The 16,743-nt window shown below is 34.7% G+C and overlaps 1 long non-coding RNA gene across 1 annotated transcript in view; it reads right to left on the bottom strand.

Moving 5' to 3' along the window:
* Nucleotides 1–16,743, bottom strand: part of LOC127553776 (uncharacterized) — a 49,198-nt gene that overhangs the window by 18,977 nt on the left and 13,478 nt on the right. The gene's annotated exons all lie outside the window — the stretch shown is intronic.

Here is a 16,743-nt window from a genome sequence, read left to right as displayed (position 1 = left end):
TTTGGATAGGGGCCCTATTCAGAGAAACTGTTGAGGAGGGCTGGTTGTAAATTCAAAGTAGTCTTCAAAATTCATCCTAGAACTCTGGCTCCAGAACTTCCCTCCACACTCCCACCCAAAGATAGGGTCTGTTGTGCCACAGCTCTCTTTTATTATCCTGACTCAGTTTCCCTAATTGTTCTGCCTCAGTTTATAATTGTTCTGCTCAACCACCCCTCCCTCCTAATCATGATGATCCAGATAAGGAGAAAGATCTTCTATTTTAGGCATCATCAGAATGTTGGGTGCCTCTTCCCATTCTGTCATCCCAATTATCAGATGTCCCCATGCCCCCCCTCCCTCACCTTGTCAGAACTGAATTGTTAGTCCCATGTTCCCGCTCTCAGCACTCTGACTCCTCAGTCTAACCTCTGAGTCTGAACCACGTGTATGTAGGCATTGAGAACTCAAATTATTTGCTGGATTCTTGGAGACAATAGTTTCATTCAGCCCTGGGACCAAACCATGGATCCATTTGGTCCTAGTAAATCTCTCCCTTTTAAATAAATATTAAATACTCTCTAATCTCTATCTTGTCTTAGCTTCTCTGGCATTACAGGGCTCAGAACAGGAGTTTGATTGATTAAAAAAGCTGTATGTATGTGATGTGTGTGTGTGTGTATGTGTGTGTGAGAGAAAGAGAGAGAGAGAGAGAGAGAGAGAGAGAGAGAGAGAGAGAGAGAGAGAGAGAGAGAGAGAGAGAGAGAGCATGCCCGTCTTTTTTCCTCTGATGTGGCTATTTGGGATTTAAATTAGCTTGTTTTGTACATAATTGGACTTATGTAAACAGCTTTTAGCTACAGAAAGGAAGAAGTAGTTCTGAGTTGGGAGAAGTTTTTAACTGCCTCATCAAACAGAAAAAAAAAAAAAAGTGACATTTTTGTGGACCTAGAACTGGCCAATATGGGTCTGAAGAAATAATTAGTTAAAGTTACAAAACTGCTAATACATTTTAGCAGATTTTGAGGGGTTTGAGTTTTAAATTAAATTTTAAATTGCTTTGCACTATTTCTTAGTCAGCTAATTTGAATTAGTCTATTGTATTTTTAAGTAGGCCTAATTTACATCACTAAAAGCCTTCTGAGGTCCTGAACCTGAGGCTTACAGAAAAACAAACAAACAAACAAAAAAAAAACTGCACAAGGGAGGAAAAAAAAACACATTTGCCCACTCTGGGATTTTTCCAAATTTTCTTGGAAATTCCTTGAGGAGGATTGTGGTATCTGTCCTGGCTAGGTTGACATCCCTCAAGGGGGAAATTTTGCATTAGTGTGCCAACATCTGACATGACCCTCCAGAATTTCTAGCATGGAGGGTGGACTGGACCACAGCTCTGAAGCCAGACACAGGAGTCCAAATTTCTCTGGCCCTCTCCCCCACGGTCCTAAAATATACCACTTTCTTAAATCTCTGTAGACAGTCTTGAAAGATCAGCTTTTTGCCACCTTAAATTGTGGCTGTGTATGTTTAAATTGGAATTCTGATTCTGAAATTGTATGAGATAATTAATTACCACTAACTGGTGCTTGTCAAAATTGTGAACATTTTCATTCTGACATAAGATTTTAGAAATCTGTGTGCATTAATATTGAAGTGTTACTACCAGAAATTTAAATATATATTTGATTTGATTTTAAATTTAAAAATTTTGGTTGTCTGGTAACTTATCTAAAGAGGGCACATGTTTATATCTCCTAATCAGATCATGTTGCTTCCTAAATTGCATATGGAGTAATTTGTAAAAATTTTATGACCTTAAAGAATGAGATTATAAATAAATTGGAAGAGCATAGGATAGTTTACCTCTCAGACCTGTGGAAAAGGAAGGAATTTATGACCAAAGAAGAACTAGAGATCACTATTGACCACAACATAGAAAATTTTGATTATATCAAATTGAAAAGTTTTTGTACAAACAAAACAAATGCAGACAAGATTAGAAGGGAAACAATAAACTAGGAAAACATTTTTACAATCAAAGGTTCTGATAAAGGCCTCATTTCCAAAATATAGAGAGAATTGACTCTAATTTATAAGAAATCAATCCATTCTCCAATTGATAAATGGTCAAAGGATATAAACAGACAATTCTCAGATGAAGAAATTGAAACTATTTATGGACATATGAAAATATGCTCCAAATCATTATTAATCAGAGAAATGCAAATTAAGACAACTCTGAGATACCACTACACGTCTGTCAGATTGGCTAGAATGACAGGGAAAGATAATGCAGAATGTTGGAGGGGATGTGGGAAAACAGGGACACTGATACATTGTTGGTGGAATTGTGAACACATCCAGTCATTCTGGAGAGCAATTTGGAACTATGCTCAAAAAATTATCACACTGTGCATACCCTTTGATCCAGTAGTGTTTCTATTGGGCTTATACCCCAAAGAGATACTAAAGAAGGGAAAGGGACCTGTATGTGCCAAAATGTTTGTGGCAGCCCTGTTTGTAGTGGCTAGAAACTGGAAAATGAAAGGATGTCCATCAATTGGAGAATGGCTGAGTAAATTGTGGTATATGAACGTTATGAAATATTATTGTTCTGTAAGGAATGACCAGCGGGATGAATACAGAGAGGACTGGCGAGACTTACATGAACTGATGCTAAGTGAAATGAGCAGAACCAGGAGATCATTATATACCTCAACAATGATACTGCTTGAGGATGTATTCTGATGGAAGTGGATCTCTTCAATAAAGAGAGCTAATTCAGTTTCAATTGATCAAGGATGGACAGAAGCAGCTATACCCAAAGAAAGAACACTGGGAAATGAATATAAACTGCTTGCATTTTTGTTTTTCTTCCCGGGTTATTTATACCTTATGAATCCAATTCTCCCTGTGCAACAAGAGAACTGTTCAGTTCTGCACACATATATTGTATCTAGGATATACTGTAACCTATTTAACATGTAAAGGACTGCTTGTCATCTGGGGGAGGGGGTGGAGGGAGGGAGGGGAAAAATTGGAACAGAAGTGAGTGCAAGGGATAATGCTGTAAAAAATTACCCTGGCATGGGTTCTGTCAATAAAAAGTTATTTTTAAAAATAAATAAATAAGACAGTCTTGAGGGATTCAAGAACTGTCTTATTTATTTATTTTTAAAAATAACTTTGTATTTCACTTACAAGGGTAACATTGGGGAGCTACTCATGGAGTCCTAATCTGAAACTTTTTCTTTTAAAGGGCTGTGTATTATCTACTGATCTTTAAAACAAACAAATAAAAATGAAAATACCCAATGGAAAAAAAAAATCTCAGAGCTGGTTAAAATTAATGCAAATTATAAATTCATTAAATTTAGAAGGTATAAAATAAAGCCACATGGATAATCAGTTTGTCAGTGTTACCAACAAAATCCAGCAAAGACAAAAGGAGAAATTTCATTTAAAATACCTCTAAAAGAAATTTATAACCAAAGAACTAGAGAACATAACAAAATGCAAAATGGATAAATTTGATTATATTAAATTTAAAAGATTTGGTACAAACAAAACCAATGCAGTCAAGATTAGAAAGGAATCAGAAAACTGGAGGAAAATATTTATAACCAAAGGTTCTGATAAAGATCTTATTTCTAAAATATAGAGAGAATTGATTCAAATTTGTAAGAATACAAGCCATTCTTCAATTGATAAATGGTCAAAGCATATGAACATAAAATTTCAGATGAAGAAATTAAAGCCATTTTTAGTCATATGAAAAAATGCTCTAAATCACTATTGATTAGAGAAATTCAAATTAAGACAACTCTGAGGTACTACTATATACCTCTCAGATTGACTAAAATGACAGGAAAAGATAATGTAAATGTTGGAGGGGATGTGGGAAAACTAGGACACTAATACATGTAGTCAAGATTAGTGGAGTTGTAAACTGAAACAATCATTCTGGAGAGCAATTTAGAACTATATCCAAAGGACTATCAAATTGTGCATATTCTTTGATCCAACAGTGTCTCTACTGGATCTGTATGACAAAGAGATCATAAAAAGGGGAAAGGACCCACATGTGCAAAAATGTTTGTAGCAGCCCTTTTGGTGGTGGCAAGGAACTGGAAAGTGAGTGGCTGCCCATCAGCTGGGGAATGGCTGAATAAGTTATGGTATATGAATGTAATGGAGTATTATTGTTCTATAAGAAATGATCAGCAGGATAATTTCAGAAAGGCCAGGACAGACTTGCATGAACAGATGCTAAGTAAAGTGAGTAGAACCAAGAAAAAATTATACACAGCAACAAGATTATGTGATGTTCAACTATGATGGAGTTGGCTCTTTTCAACAATGCAGTGACTCAGACTAATTCCAATAGACTTGTGATGGAGAATGACATCTGCATCTAGAAAGAGGACTATGAGAACTAAATATGAATCATAGCATTTTCACCTTATTTGTTGTTGTTTGCTTGCTTTGTTTTTCTTTCTCATTTTTTTCTTTTTGAAATTGATTTTTTGTTTCAATGTAATAAATGTGCAAATTTGTTTAGAACAATTGCATGTAATGGGCTGAGGCTTGAGTTGATGCACTGAGGTCCCAAGCACATGAGGCTAAATAGTAATTGGACCATACTCTATTAATATATAAGCTTGGAGAAAGAATGGCCCTCGCCCACTCTTTGTACAAGTCCTGCTGTGTTGTATAGGAAATGACGATTCTGGTGGGTGGAGGCAGGGGAGTGAAAAAGGAAGGGGAGGAGAGCTCAGATCTCTCTCTCTTGTTTCTCTTCTTCTTTTTTTGCTTTTACTGCTTTCGACGACTTTTCTGTTTGTTTTCTCTTCTTCTTTTTGCTTTTTGCTGAGGCAGTTGGGGTTAAGTGACTTGCCCATGGTCACACAACCAGGAATTGTTAAGTGTCTGAGGTCCTCCTGACTTCAGGGCTGGTGCTCTACCCACTGAGCCATCTCCTCCCTCTCCTGATTTCAGCCTCCTTTTTCACTCCCCTGCCTCCACCCACCAGAATCGTCATTTCCTATACAACACATCAGGACTTGCACAAAGAGTGGGCAGGGGCCATTCTTTCTCCAAGCTTATATATTAATAGAGTATGGTCCAATTACTATTTAGCCTCATGTGCTTGGGACCTCAGGGCATCAACTCAAGCCTCAGCCCATTACAATTGCACACATTTAACTTATATTAAATTACTTGCTCTCTAGGAGTGAGGAGTAGGAGAAAGGGGGAAAGAAAAATTTGCAAGGTCTTGCAATGGTGAATGCTAAAAACTGTCTTTGCATATGTTTTAAAAATAAATAGCTGCTATTAAAATTAAAAGTAAAATAAAATACTTTCAAAATCCATAAAACATTTGAGAGTCTCCCTACCAATATACACAGGGACTATATGAACATAATAGGAAGGAAATCTTCTTTACAGAAATAAAAACACACAAATATTGCTAATAATTCTCAAAGTTAGAATAATAAAAATGGCAGTACTGCCCAAAAAATACAAATTAAACTTTCAAATGTTTGCTCTATCAGTCTAGCAAAAATAATAATAACATTTATCTGGAAAAACAAAAGCTCAAAATTTCAAAACAAATGATGAAAAAAAGTGAAAAGAAAAGAGACATAGCAGTATTAGATTTAAATTATACTGCAAACCGTTAATCTGTTAGTCAACCAACATTTGTTCAGTAACTATGAGCAAGGAACTGCTAAATAAATGCTGGGGATAAAGAAAAGAAGAAGATAGTTCTCACTTTCAGGTAGCTTAGAGCCTAATGAGAATTAAATATGCAAACAACTATGTACAAACAAGATCATAAACATTATGTGTGTGTATGTGTGTGTGTGCATGTATCACGAATTGGAGATAAGCAATAAAGGAAATGTATTATTAATAATTTTTATTATTTTATGTATTATTAATAATATTTTATGTATCATTAATCTAATAATTTATTTTTTAAATTTTTATTATTAAAGAGGATGAAGAACAACTTCTTATAGAGATATGATTTTAGCTGAGACTTGAAACAGAAGCCAAGCAATCTGGGAAATAGAGATAAGAATTCTAAGAATGGGGCATATCCAGTGCAAATGCCCAGTAAGGGCATCATATTGTATTACAATATAATCAGAACAGAAATCAACTGAATCCCAGAGCATATCAGAGCGATTAAAGGACTTTGAATATAAAATAGAAATTTTTATATTTGAACCTGAAGGGGGCCATTAGAGTTTATTGAGTAGGGATGTGACATAATTGGACCTGAGCTTTAGAAAGATGAGTAGAGATGAGTGGAGAATGAACTAGGGAGAAGAGATACAGGCAGGGAAAGAAACCAGCAGGTTATAACAATAGTCTAGGTGTAAGGTTATAAAGGCCTAAATCACAATGATGACAATGTCAAAGAAGAAACTGGATCGTATGTTAATATATATATGTGTGTGTATATATATATATATATATATACATATATATATATATATATATTGTTTTTTATATAACTGGGGGGATGACACTAAATAAATAAATCAAATTTTTTTAAAAGTTGCTTTTTTCCTACCTATTTTTATAGTTAGTAAAGTATGATAATAAATTTTGCAATAACAAAATTGTTAACACAAATTGTGTTAATTTGTATTTTGCATTTCAAGCAACTATCATCATGAGTAAATGTTTCTATTTATATATAGCATTGTTACAGATATACAAAGTGTTAGGCAGTTGTCTTTTAAACATCTATAATATGATAGGAATCTAAGAAAATGATTCATCTTTTCTAAAAATGAACCCACAAAATGATTACAATAATAGCTGATGTTTATACAATAATTTAAAGTTACAGAGCACTTAAGTGCAGTGAAAAATATTTTGCATTTAAAGCCACAGAATCTGGGTTTAAATCCCAGCTTTGCGATTGTTGTGAGATTTTAAAGTTCAAATTAGCTATCACAAATGACGCATGTATTTCAGAAGCCAAATATAAAAGAACTTAAATAATAATAACTAAAAGTGCAAAGAATAGACTTTTTGCAATAACAAAAGCAGCATAGAAGGATAATAACTAAGCACACTACAATTATTAATATAATAATCAGGATAGCCAAAAAAAGAGAGTGAAAACATCACCAATTCGGGAGAGTACCAACTCTGATTCACTGTGGCTGGAGGGTCCTGTTTTCAGCCTACAAATCCCCAACTGGGAATTTTTCCAAGGCAGAGCGTCCTCTCCATGGATGAGATTCCAATGAGCCACTTCAGAGCAGGGGTTTTTATGGGGTTACAGACAAAGAAGGTTTGGGGCCAAAGATTTGGGCTATGGATGGACCAGGGGCTTTGGGCTTCAGTCCACCTTCTTGGCTATTGACCATGGGAAGACAAATGTGTTAGCTCTTCAAGGAGATAACCATGAGGGGCTGCAAGGTTGTAATTAATAAATGACATACATGGGAGATTAGCCATTTCTCCTAAGTACTGTCCTTGAGTTGTAGGAGGGGCTAGTTCTTGTAACATAGATAAGCAGCCAACGCATACATGATACATTCCTTGAGAAGTCAAAGTGAACTTTCCTTGAGAAGTCAACTGAAGGACAAAGTGAATTTTCCTTGAGAAGTCAACTAAAGGACAGAGTGAACTTACTCAGGAATAGGAAATACTTCTTCAGCCATTTATTACATTTGTGAACTTGGACAAAGTAACTTAACTTCTTTAGGTCCCAATATAAAATGAGAAGTTTGGTTTGCATGACAATAAGTTTGTGTCCAGCCCTAAATATATGAGCTCATGATACAAAAAACTTAAGGGGACAGATAGAAAAAGTATTACCATCTCCATTTTAGATAAAGAAAAGTAGGCTCAGAAAATTTTGTGATTTCTGTTGTAGAAGAAACAATTGGAGGAAATCTGATGTCTACTTCTGAGTACTTAAGTTATCATGTAGAAAAGGGACCATGAAAATATAGGATTTTGTCCTGAATGGGACTTCAGAGATTATCTCCCTATTTTACACATGAGGAAACTTTTGAAAGCCAGAAATGAGAGATGATTTACTCTATATCATAAAATTAGCACTAATCAGAGTCAGTGTTGAAACCTCCAGTGCTCTTTCTCCTATATAACACTATCATTCTAAGAGATTAAACTTGTTTTACTTAGTTCTGGACAAAGGAATTGGGACCAGTTGGTAGAAGCTACAGAGAGGCAATTTCCTCTTAACATAAAGAAAAACTTTCTATGAGAACTGTTTAAAAGAAGAATGATCTATCTTAAGAGGTAGTGAGTGTCCTCTTGACCAATCCGTTAACAAATATGCATCATCTTCCTTAGAATGATTCATCTATTATCCTCATTTATTATCATTCCTTACTAATCTTCAATCTCTCCCCATCTACTGGTTGATTCCCTGCTGCTTACAAACATACCTATCCTCAAAAATCTTCACTTGATCCATCATTCCCCATTACCTATTATCCTATATCTTTCTTTACTTTTTTTTTATTATAGCTTTTTATTTTTAAAACATATGCATGGATATTTTTTCAACATTAACTCTTACAAAACCTTGTGTTCCAATTTATCCTCCTTTCCTCCCACTCCATCCCCTAGATGGAAAGCAATCCAATATATGTTGAACATGGTAAAAATATATGTCAAATTATATATATATATATATATATACACACACACATATATATATATATATATATACACATATATATATACTTATACAATTATCTTGCTGCAAAAGAAAAATCAAATCAAAAAGAAAAAATTGAGAAAGAAAACAAAATTCAAGAAAACAACAACAAAAAGAATAAAAATGTTATGTTATAATCTATACTCAGTTCCCACAGTCTTCTCTCTGGATGTAGATGGCTCTCTTTATCACAAGATCATTGGAACTGGCCTCAATCATCTCATTGTTGAAAAGAGCCATATCTATCAGAATTGATCATCATATAATCTTATTGATCCCATGTACAATGATTTCCTGGTTCTGCTCATTTCACTTAGCATCTGTTCATGTAAGTCTCTCCAGTTCTCTCTGAAATCATCCTGCTGATTGTATCTTAACAAAAATATTCCATAACATTCATATACCAAAGTTAGTCAGCCATTCTTCAACTGATGCGAATCCACTCAATTTCCAGTCTCTTGCCACTACAGAAAGGACTGCCACAAACATTTTTGTACATGTGGATCCCTTTCCATCTTTTAAGTCTGTTTGAGATACAATCCCAGTAGAAACACTGCTGAATCAAAGGGTATACACATTTTGACATCCCCTTGGGTATAGTTCCAATTTGCTCTCCAGAACAGTTGAATCAGTTCACAACTCCACCAACAATATATTAGTGTCTCAGTTTTTCCACATCCCCTCCAATATTTGTCATTATCTTTCCCTGTCATCCTAGCCAATCTGAGGAGTGTGTTCTCTTTACTTTTAAAGATAAAATTGAGAAAGTTGTCTGGAATTGTCACTTCTAATTCTTTTCTCTCACTCTCTTCTTAACTCTGAAGCCTAGCTTCTTGCCTCATCATTCAATTTCACAAAATTACTGGTGATCTCTTAATTGCTGGAATTCAAAGCCTTTTCTTAATTCTTCTTGAGCTCTATGCAGCCATTGATAATATCAATCATTTTCATATTCTCTTCTCTATATTTCCCTTTCTTGATTTTCCACCTACCTCCCTTTACTCTTATTTTCTTTGCTGTATTTTTATTTTTTCTCCCAAAGCTTTGTCCTGGGTCCTTTTTTTTGCTTCATCTATATTGCTTCTGTTGGTGATCCTCATCACCTCCCAGAGATTCAACTGTTATTGGTATACAGATAATGCTTAAATCAAATTATCTAGTCCTTATCTTTCTGCTGCCCTCCAGTCTCATATCTCCAACTGTCTATAAAACATCTGCAATTGGCTGTCTTACATACATCTTAAACTTAATTTCTTCAAAACTGAACTCATTTTCTTTATCCCAAAATATTCTCCTCTACCAAATCCTCTATTATTGTCAAGAATATACCTATTATCCCAGTCCCTCAAGCTCTCATCCTGATAAAAATATCCACTTCTCAAGAGATATTTTGAAACAGAACTATGATGAACTATGTGATGAATTATATGGGGGTGATTGTTTACCTGTTCTTAGAATCTCAGTGTCTAGGATAATTTTGCTCCTTTTGATGATTTTTAGCAATAGGGGAAAATGGGAGGGATCAAAAACTATACTAGGGAAGAAAAAAGGTAGGCAAAAGTTTCTTTGGATATCTGAGAGCTCTTCCCTAATTCTCTACCATCTAAAAAGGGCATTTAGGAAATTTTCTTCATAATTTCCCACAGAGTTACTTTTTTTGGACTTCATGATCTCCAGAAACTCATCATTCTGCAAGATGAAATCAGCTCTAAAATTCTCATCTTCTCAAAATCATTTACCACCCTGGCTGGAGGACTTCACCATTCTTCTACAAGTGGTAACCTCATTCCTCATTCTTTTTAGCTTCTTTCATATGTTGTCTTCTCCCATTAGATTATAAATTTCTTGAGGGTAGAGACTGTCATTACTTTATTTGCATCCTCAGTACTTAGTACATTGCCTGGCACATGGTAGGCACTTGGCTGGGACTCTTCCTCTGATTCTTTGAGTTTCCTTGGCCTTTTTCTTGATATTATACACTGTGCAACAACTACCTTTAACCTACCCTATCATGTTTCTACTCAGGGCTTCAGCAGGATTCTGGAAATCCTTTCATGAATTCTCAGACTGAATGTTTTTTGTTTTTTGTTTTTTTTTTAACATTTGGTATATTTTAGAGTTTTACCAGAATGTTTTGCAGAGATCTAGACTTCACTATGCCATCTCCTTACAATCCCTATCCCTCTAGCAAGATTTCAAAATAGTTCCTAGATTGCTCAATTCTTGAATAGAAAAGAGGAATTAGGATCCTCAAGGGAGCCAAACATAAAGTATAAAAACAGTAAGGGGCAAAATTACAGCTTTACTTATGTGATGAGTCATGTTAATTCTTCAGATTTAGGGGAGAAAAATGATTGGAGAAATTTTCAGAGTTTCTGTTTGATGGTAGTGTTTAACCTCAAGATAGTATGATTCTAAGTCTGGAGGACTTCATAAGTCCATGGAGGAAGATAGGCCTTACTAGAAGAGTGGGTTGGTTGACAATCTAATAATTCCAAGTGTTTTACCTTAATTAAATTTAATTTATCCTTGAAAATATTCTGAGTTTAGAGGACTGTGCTGGTCCCTGGAATACAAGGTGAGGCTTGCTGGAAGATGTAAGTTACTTTGAATATTTTCTCATGTCCAAGTCCTTTTATATTTTCTGTTGAGCTAAATAAAATCTAGCCTATATTTTTTTGCATTTCATGTTTGAGGGCTTGCACCAAGATTGGGACCATTTCTACACTTTCTACAGAGATAAAAACACTTATTAAATTCTTATGTTCTCAAGAGAAAGTTTGAATGCTAGCAAAAGAAGCCAAGTTTTTATTTTCTTGAGGAAAACCTTGATTAAGGACACAAGTTGGAAAATACAATGTATATATAAGTGAAATTTCCTTTCACATCTTTCTCTCACCCCAGCCTAAAATACTGAATTGACTATAACATAAATCCAAAGCTTAAATTAGGGCTTTTGTTTAGGGTTCTTCCATGTTTCAATCCTAGTAATTAAGTTGGAGATTGAAATGAAATCATATATATATAAAGTCATCCACAGTTAATAAATGGAAATGGCCTGGCATAGCAGGGGAAGGATATTCAACAAATATAATCAGTAAAGACAGCTGAAGCCTCTGAGATGTCCATGAATGTTCACCTGTAAAGCATGAGGAAAAAACTAGATCTCAGGGGAATAACAGGCAAAAATCAACAGCCTGACTCTAAGTCTCAAGAACAGTTTTAATATGTTTTAAACAAAAGAAATAACCAGACCACATCAGAAGAGGCACAAGGGAAATAATAACAGAGTTCAATATGAAATATGAATCATGTGTGGGATAGGTATGAGAAAGAACACACAAAAGAAGCTCTAAACATAAAAAAATCACAGTGTTCATTAATAGAATGACTTTAACAGAATTTGTTACTTTAATTTTTAGCTACTGTAACAATCTACTGTGAGGCTGATACTTTTAAGTCTTATTAAAATACAGAGCAGTTCACAAGACTGCTAATTAGGCATTTTACATTTCACCTGAACTGTTTATAAAGCATTTTTTGCCACTTCAGATGAAAATGAGGTACGTTTGATTTATGACATACCTATTACTCAGTCTTCTTCTCAAGTGCTCCAATTATATATGGTTTGAAAATTCATTCCCCTTTTTTTCCTTTTTCCTCAATATTTTTTTTTCTTAATATCATAAAAGCATAATAAAGCCACTTCCTGGCATTCTGTCTTATTTAATTTCCCCTGTGACCATGAAAGATAGTATTTTGTTTTATATAACTCCCTCTACAACTAATGAAGATATTAGGGTTTTGATGGGGATATTTGTATACTCTTCCTTTTGTAGAATTAAAATGCCACCAAATAGCCTGTCCAATTACTGAAATCCATTTTCCTTTGTTTTGTTTTGTTTTGTTTTTTACTCATCTGACCGCATTTCAAAGTTTCTTTTCAGATCTGATCTTTTCATCAGGCATTCTTGGAAGTTTTCTGGTTTATTAAAGATCCATTTCTTCTTCCTCCCTCCACCAACTCCTTTCTTTCCCTCCAGTATTAGTATTATTTTGTTTTGCATGTAAATTATTAGGGGTTGTAAGCCATTTTCTTTTGTCTTTTTGAATATCGTATTTCCAGTTCTCCTCTCCTTTATACTAATAGCAGCCAAATGTTTTGTGATCTTGACTATGGTTCCCTCCAACTTGAATTCTTTCTTTCTTTTTAGCTACCTTTGGTATTTCTTTTCTTTGACCTGAGGTATTATTATTTTGCCAATGACATTTCTGGGTGCTTATGCTTTGATTTTCTTTCAAGAAAAGACTATTTCTATTTTCATTTTTCATTCTGTTCTAATATTTTTGTTAAGTATGGTACTGAGACTTTTGTTTCTGATTGCATTTCTCAGAGAATCCAAAGACTATGTCTTCTAGACTTGTTTTATAATCAGTTGGTTGTGACAGGAAATGTGATGGTTATCTTCTTTTTTTTAGTATCTTCATTGTCTTTCTATTATTCATTGCTATCACAAGGAATTATTGATTTGTCTTTGATACATTCCAATTTTCAGGAAATCTGTTTCTTATTAAGATTTGGATCTCTTGTACTAAATTGCTTACTTTCCTCCCATTTCTTTGCTCCAAATTTCTCATTTTATTTCTAATTTGTCAAGATATTTGGAGACAAAAGTTTTACTATAAGCAAATTAGAAGAACAAGGAATAGTCTATCTCTCAGATATGTGAAGCAAGAAGGAATTTATGTCCAAAGAATAAATATAGAACATTATGACATGCAAAATGGATGTTTGATTATATTAAATTTAAAACATTTTGTACAAACAAAGCCAATGCAGACAAGATTAGAAGGAAAGCAGAAAACTGGGTAGGAAATTTACATCTAAGGGTTCTGATAAAGGCCTCATTTCTAAATTATATAGAGAGAACTGACTCAAATTTATAAGAATATAAGCCACAATCCAATTGTTAAATGGTCAAAGGATATGAACAGACAATTTTTTCAGATGAAGAAATTAGTCATTTCTAAGCACATGAAAAAAAGTGCTCTAAATCACTATTGATTAGAGAAATGCAAATTAAGATTACTCTAAGGTACTACTACACACCTCTTAGATTGACTAAGATGACAAGAAAATATAATGATAAATGTTGGAGGGGTTACGGAAAAACTGGGACACTAAGCCATCATTGGTAGAATTGTAGATTGATCCAACCATTCTGTAGATCAATTTGGAACTATGTCCAAAGGGCTAAATCATGCATACCCTTTAATCCAGTAGTGTCTCTATTGCTACTCATGATCAAAGAGATCATAAAAAATTGGAAAGGACCCACATTTGCAAAAATGTTTGCAGCTGCCCTTTTTGTGGAGGCAAGGAACTGGAAACTGAGTGGATACCCATCAGTTGAGAAATGGCTGAATAAATTGTGATAGATGAAGGTAATGGATAATTATAGTTCTATAAGAAATGGTCAGTAGGATGATTTCAGAAAACCCTGGAAAGACTTGCATGAAATGATGCTAAGTGAAGTGAGTAGAACCAAGAGAACATTGTACACAGCAACAACAAGATTATGTGAGGATCAACTGTGCTGGAATTGGCTTTTTCAACAATGCGGTGATTCAGGCCAATTCCAATAGACTTGTGATGAAGAGAGCCATCTATATCCACAAAGAGGACTATGGGAACTGAATGTGAATCCCAACATATTATTTTCACTTTTTTGTTGTTTGCTTGCCTTTTTTCTCATTTTTTCCTTTTTGATCTGATTTTTTTTGTGTGTAGCATGATAAATGTGGAAATATATTTAGAAGAACTGCACATGTTTAACTGATAATGAATTATTTGCTATCTAAGAGAGGCGGATCAGGGGAAAAGAGGGAGAAAAAATCGGACACAAGGTTTTGTAAGGATGAATGCTGAAAACTATCTTTGCATGTATTTTGAAAATAAAAAGTTATCATTAAAAAAAATTTTTTAAAGATATTTGGAGACACATTATTTTCCAGAGCTAAGACCCAATAAGCAGACTGTGCCCTAACCTTAATATAACAACAATCCTTTGCAGTATCAATGATCTCACCCTCTGGCAAAGTGTATTGCTTTGACCAGTACCAGGATTTATTGAATGATTTATGATTCTCATATTAATCAAAAACTCTTTATATTTGTTGGAGTTCCCTCTATTTCCCAAGAACCTAAGAACCAAAAGCTGGTGACATGCAGCCTAAAGCCACCCTTCACATCTTTGGACATTCTAACGGTTCCTGAATTCCTGTGCTTGTGTAACTGAACTAGAAGTTGCTGAACTCCTGTTATTGCCCCTCTAATTCTGGTGCTGTATCCAGCTAAATTATCACAAGATTCAATGACCCTCAAGTATTGAGACAAAAAACCTGGAACTATTCCCATAGAAACCAAGAGCATCTGTATTGTCCAAGCATGAACCTGCCATGAGGACTGCTACTCAAGATCTGAGAATGATTGTGTTGTTGTCCTGGCCTCCATGTTTGTTTGGTTTTTTTTTAAATATATATAAACCCCGCCTTTGCCCCAGCATGCTAAGCCTTCCTTTTCAGGAAGCATGTCTTCTGCTTGCAAGTGTTTTCCTCATTCTGAAATTAATTAAACTGCTACTTGATGCCTGATACACCTGCCTGTGGCCTGCTCTGATTAGTTCTGGCCATTCCCAGATTAGAGGCCAATTCCAGTCCAGTTGACAAATTTGTTCTACATAACTTTGATTTCATTTACGTTAACATTTTCAAACTGTTGCTTCATTTCTGCCAATAATTCTACTAGGTGCCTTAGGAAAGCTATGTTTTTCTTTGACGTTTTCTTTGTAAAAGCTGTAATGATTTGGGGGTTTTATATATCGGGCCTCTCTGAATCCATAGCTTTATTATCAGCCTCTTCTTCTATCTTTACTCATTTTTTAGGCCTTATTTCCTTAATTGTGTTTTTGTGTCAGCAGAGGGCGTGGCAAGTTTCTAAAAGAAAAGGTAAAGCAGTTACATGCTAAAGTGGATTGAGTATCAGGCCTAGAGTAAGAAAGACTCATCTTCCTGAGATCAAATTGGGCCACACACTTACTAGTTGTGTCACCCTGGAAAAGTCACTTAAGCCTGTTTGGCTAAGTTATTGCATCTCTATAGTGTGCTGGAGAAGAGAATGGCAAACCATTCCATATCTTTGCAAGAAAATCTCAGAGTCACAAAGAGTTAGACACAATTGAAAAATAAACGAACAACAAAAGAAATAAATGTGGGATCCTGATTGATCCTAATTTGTATTATATGTTTATGTTTATGTTCTTCAAAAGTTTGGAAGCAAGCTTAAACTAGCAAACTGAAAACTTTCAACATACTAGGATTTAAAAAAAAGATTATTAATCTACTAGACTAAGCTCCTGATTCTGGTCTGGGGTGAGACATAGTAGGTGCTTCTGCCTCTGATCCTTGTAATGGAAGTGTTCTATAAGCTATAGTCCAACACCTGCTTTTTCTTGCTATCTCTTTGTGTTTCTCTTTAGGTTTCTTGATCATTTCTCTGGTGCTTTTTAGTTTTTAAATATGTTCTGCAGTAGTGAAAATGTTGGAAAGCCCAGCTTCTGATCAGTCATCTAAGCATTATTGTCCATTAAATCTGTTTTTAAAATAACTAGCATAATTCAATTAATGAATTGTGAACTTTTTTTTCTATTCCCATCTCAGTGGAAATCAAGGTTTTTCATCTTTTTAATTGCTCCTCCCATTTAGTAAGTTAATAAGTTAAATAAAACAGAAATTAAGGAATGCATTTGGTGGGATTCTAGTTTCAAGGGTCGCTACAAACTTCTCTAGCTAAGAGGAGTTGAAGATAGCACAGTCTACTCTCATTTTACATATGCACAATTTAAAACATTTATATTTACACATTGGATGGCAGTCAACAACTGGTTCTATGAAAAGTAAGGGAAAGGTTCTTATGTTGAGCAGTGAAAAACTAGTCCAGAAACGGCTAATGTTGTATGGGGGGAGAGGGGGGTGGGAGCCGGGGG

The sequence above is a fragment of the Antechinus flavipes genome, chromosome 3, assembly GCF_016432865.1.
Source record: "Antechinus flavipes isolate AdamAnt ecotype Samford, QLD, Australia chromosome 3, AdamAnt_v2, whole genome shotgun sequence".
Taxonomy (NCBI): domain Eukaryota; kingdom Metazoa; phylum Chordata; class Mammalia; order Dasyuromorphia; family Dasyuridae; genus Antechinus; species Antechinus flavipes.
This window is presented reverse-complemented; position numbering and strand designations above follow the sequence as displayed.